Source organism: Schistocerca americana, unplaced genomic scaffold (assembly GCF_021461395.2).
Source record: "Schistocerca americana isolate TAMUIC-IGC-003095 unplaced genomic scaffold, iqSchAmer2.1 HiC_scaffold_1294, whole genome shotgun sequence".
Taxonomy (NCBI): Eukaryota; Metazoa; Arthropoda; class Insecta; order Orthoptera; family Acrididae; genus Schistocerca; species Schistocerca americana.
This window is the reverse complement of record NW_025725367.1, coordinates 7,501-12,500: the sequence shown is the minus strand read 5'-3', so window position 1 is coordinate 12,500 and position 5,000 is coordinate 7,501. Positions and strand designations below refer to the sequence as shown.

Here is a 5,000-nt window from a genome sequence, read left to right as displayed (position 1 = left end):
GCTGATTCCTTCAGTGTAGCGCGCGTGCGGCCCAGAACATCTAAGGGCATCACAGACCTGTTATTGCTCAATCTCGTGCGGCTAGAAGCCGCCTGTCCCTCTAAGAAGAAAAGTAATCGCTGACAGCACGAAGGATGTCACGCGACTAGTTAGCAGGCTAGAGTCTCGTTCGTTATCGGAATTAACCAGACAAATCGCTCCACCAACTAAGAACGGCCATGCACCACCACCCACCGAATCAAGAAAGAGCTATCAATCTGTCAATCCTTCCGGTGTCCGGGCCTGGTGAGGTTTCCCGTGTTGAGTCAAATTAAGCCGCAGGCTCCACTCCTGGTGGTGCCCTTCCGTCAATTCCTTTAAGTTTCAGCTTTGCAACCATACTTCCCCCGGAACCCAAAAGCTTTGGTTTCCCGGAGGCTGCCCGCCGAGTCATCGGAGGAACTGCGGCGGATCGCTGGCTGGCATCGTTTATGGTTAGAACTAGGGCGGTATCTGATCGCCTTCGAACCTCTAACTTTCGTTCTTGATTAATGAAAACATACTTGGCAAATGCTTTCGCTTCTGTTCGTCTTGCGACGATCCAAGAATTTCACCTCTAACGTCGCAATACGAATGCCCCCGCCTGTCCCTATTAATCATTACCTCGGGTTCCGAAAACCAACAAAATAGAACCGAGGTCCTATTCCATTATTCCATGCACACAGTATTCAGGCGGGCTTGCCTGCTTTAAGCACTCTAATTTGTTCAAAGTAAACGTGCCGGCCCACCGAGACACTCACTCAAGAGCACCCTGGTAGGATTGCAACGGGGTCCGCCTCGGGACGCACGAGCACGCACGAGGCGCGTCGCACGCCTTCAGCTCGCCCCACCGGCAGGACGTCCCACGATACATGCCAGTTAAACACCGACGGGCGGTGAACCAACAGCGTGGGACACAAATCCAACTACGAGCTTTTTAACCGCAACAACTTTAATATACGCTATTGGAGCTGGAATTACCGCGGCTGCTGGCACCAGACTTGCCCTCCAATAGATACTCGTTAAAGGATTTAAAGTGTACTCATTCCGATTACGGGGCCTCGGATGAGTCCCGTATCGTTATTTTTCGTCACTACCTCCCCGTGCCGGGAGTGGGTAATTTGCGCGCCTGCTGCCTTCCTTGGATGTGGTAGCCGTTTCTCAGGCTCCCTCTCCGGAATCGAACCCTGATTCCCCGTTACCCGTTACAACCATGGTAGGCGCAGAACCTACCATCGACAGTTGATAAGGCAGACATTTGAAAGATGCGTCGCCGGTACGAGGACCGTGCGATCAGCCCAAAGTTATTCAGAGTCACCAAGGCAAACGGACCGGACGAGCCGACCGATTGGTTTTGATCTAATAAAAGCGTCCCTTCCATCTCTGGTCGGGACTCTGTTTGCATGTATTAGCTCTAGAATTACCACAGTTATCCAAGTAACGTGGGTACGATCTAAGGAACCATAACTGATTTAATGAGCCATTCGCGGTTTCACCTTAATGCGGCTTGTACTGAGACATGCATGGCTTAATCTTTGAGACAAGCATATGACTACTGGCAGGATCAACCAGGGAGCTGCGTCAACTAGAGCTGAGCAGCCGGCCGCCCGGGAGTGTGTCCCGGGGGCCCGCGCGAACACGCAAGCGTCCGCTCAATTATTCTGCAAACAGGAGGAGGCTGAGCTCCCCTGCACCATACACCTCGAAACCCTCTCAGGTCCCGGCGGCGCGCAGCGCCGTCCTAAGTACTTGGTCGGGTTCGAGAGAGGCGCAATCGCCCGGAGTTTGGCGAGTAGACGCTTTAGGTGCGACCACCCGTGCTCCCAACTGAGCTTGCCGCTGCCGACAGAGGCCCGGGAGCGTGCTGTCGTGGCATTGCCGGCGGGAGACAACACGCGCCACCTACGGTGACCGGCAGCTCCAACGCCAGCGCCACAGAAGGACAAAAGCCCCACTTGGGTGCCGAAGCGAACTCTCCCAGCACAGCGCACGCGCCAACACGTCCGCACAGCTGCGATACAAACCACCTGCGAGAACCGCAGAGGCGACCGAGCAGCAGACGGCGTCGCGGCGCCGAGCGCCGGGCGGCGGCGCATCCTCAGCGCACACAGTCCTCAATCGGACCAGCACACTGCAGATGTCCACCGCGCTTCGCACCGGGCCCGCGAGGACCTACTTTGGCCGCACGGCGCCGCGTGCAGGGTGCGCCGGCGCGCAGCTGCGCCGCCTGCCGCCTCCGTCGGCCGGCGCGCCTGCCACTGGCCGCCCCCACCAGCCGGCTGTAGCGCGTGCGCCCACGCACCGCACGGCCAACACGCCGGGAGGCCCCCCCTCACCGGCCGGGGACGGTCCCACCCAGCCACCGCCGCGTATCGCTTCACACCCACATGCCATTCACGTTCGTGGGCATGGTGGGTATCGCTGCAACAACCGGTTGGTAGCTCAACCGATCGTCGCCATCACTGATTCACCCCTAGCGAGAACAACCGCACCACAACGGTTTACCAGTTGTTCATTTGCGTAACGTCACCAGCAAACGTAGGCGTCCATCGCCATTTGCAAATTCAACGATTGTTGCATGCCTGTGTCAGGTGTCACGACACACTGTCTGCCCACATACACGCAACAACATGTCCACGCTTAGCGAACACGTGGAAGGTGGCCCCCGTACGTATGCGATGTCCATTGCGCGAACGACTGTCAACCGGCCTCTGTCGCATGTCGCAGATGTGGAACGCAGTGCACCGTGCTATCACGGTGTGTGAGAAGAGACGACTACGTCTGACAACACGCGCCACTACATCAACAGACGGCTCATGCTGATCGCCATCCAGGGCATACCACACTGCAATCCAGCTCTTATAGGGAGACGACACGTAGCTGAGTGCACAACATTTGGACCGCATGGTTCGCCGTTGTTGGCGCAGTCGTTGTACGGTCACATGTACCACGATGTATCATTCAGTACATGAGGACCAATGTGCAGTACAGTGTGTGATTTGGACGTACAACATCAGCGGACAGTTGACACAGGCCGTACCACAGCGTAGGCTAAGTGCTTCGCCATGCGAATGCCAATGAACAACTGCAAATGCCAATGAACAACTGCAAAGGGCATTGAGCATGTACGTCCTGCTGCCATCCACATTACAGTGTATAGCTGCAAGGTGTTTAACATGAAGCGATACACTGGGGACCGGGCAGTGCGAGTAGCAAACTATATTGCGGGGGTTGCAGTTAGGCAACACTACACTAATTTAACGCGTCGTATGACAATTACAGAGCAGGTTAAGGCCCAACGTGTGTTGGGTTAAGGCCCAACGTGTGTTGGGTTAAGGCCCAACGTGTGTTGGGTTAAGGCCCAACGTGTGTTGGGTTACGGCCCAACGTGTGTTGGGTTAAGGCCCAACGTGTGTTGGGTTAAGGCCCAACGTGTGTTGGGTTACGTTAAGGGGCAATGTGGGTTACGTTAAGGGGCAATGTGGGTTACGTTAAGGGGCAATGTGGGTTACGTTACGGCGCAATATAGGTTACGTTACGGCGCAATATAGGTTACGTTAAGGGGCAATGTGGGTTACGTTACGGCGCAATATAGGTTACGTTACGGCGCAATATAGGTTACGTTAAGGCGCAATATCGGTTACGTTAAGGCGCAATACAGGTTACGTTAAGGCGCAATACAGGTTACGTTAAGGCGCAATACAGGTTACGTTAAGGCGCAATACAGGTTACGTTAAGGCGCAATACAGGTTACGTTAAGGCGCAATACAGGTTACGTTAAGGCGCAATACAGGTTACGTTAAGGCGCAATACAGGTTACGTTAAGGCGCAATGCAGGTTACGTTAAGGCGCAATGCAGGTTACGTTAAGGCGCAATGCAGGTTACGTTAAGGCGCAATGCAGGTTACGTTAAGGCGCAATACAGGTTACGTTAAGGCGCAATACAGGTTACGTTAAGGCGCAATACAGGTTACGTTAAGGCGCAATACAGGTTACGTTAAGGCGCAATACAGGTTACGTTAAGGCGCAATACAGGTTACGTTAAGGCGCAATACAGGTTACGTTAAGGCGCAATACAGGTTACGTTAAGGCGCAATACAGGTTACGTTAAGGCGCAATACAGGTTACGTTAAGGCGCAATACAGGTTACGTTAAGGCGCAATACAGGTTACGTTAAGGCGCAATACAGGTTACGTTAAGGCGCAATACAGGTTACGTTAAGGCGCAATACAGGTTACGTTAAGGCGCAATACAGGTTACGTTAAGGCGCAATACAGGTTACGTTAAGGCGCAATACAGGTTACGTTAAGGCGCAATACAGGTTACGTTAAGGCGCAATACAGGTTACGTTAAGGCGCAATACAGGTTACGTTAAGGCGCAATACAGGTTACGTTAAGGCGCAATACAGGTTACGTTAAGGCGCAATACAGGTTACGTTAAGGCGCAATACAGGTTAGGTTAAGGCGCAATACAGGTTAGGTTAAGGTACGACATAGGTTAGGTTAAGGTACGACATAGGTTAGGTTAAGGTACGACATAGGTTAGGTTAAGGTACGACATAGGTTAGGTTAAGGTACGACATAGGTTAGGTTAAGGTACGACATAGGTTAGGTTAAGGTACGACATAGGTTAGGTTAAGGTACGACATAGGTTAGGTTAAGGTACGACATAGGTTAGGTTAAGGTACGACATAGGTTAGGTTAAGGTACGACATAGGTTAGGTTAAGGTACGACATAGGTTAGGTTAAGGTACGACATAGGTTAGGTTAAGGTACGACATAGGTTAGGTTAAGGTACGACATAGGTTAGGTTAAGGTACGACATAGGTTAGGTTAAGGTACGACATAGGTTAGGTTAAGGTACGACATAGGTTAGGTTAAGGTACGACATAGGTTAGGTTAAGGTACGACATAGGTTAGGTTAAGGTACGACATAGGTTAGGTTAAGGTACGACATAGGTTAGGTTAAGGTACGACATAGG

At 52.6% G+C, this 5,000-nt stretch overlaps 1 non-coding gene across 1 annotated transcript in view; it reads right to left on the bottom strand.

Annotated features, from left to right (window-relative positions):
• Window positions 1-1,593, bottom strand: part of LOC124564225 — a 1,910-nt gene extending 317 nt beyond the window's left edge. Inside the window, exon 1 of the ribosomal RNA XR_006970515.1 lies at window positions 1-1,593. This exon is cut by the window's left edge and continues 317 nt beyond it. This is a non-coding gene — a ribosomal RNA (small subunit ribosomal RNA).
• Between the last annotated feature and the right edge of the window lie 3,407 nt (window positions 1,594-5,000).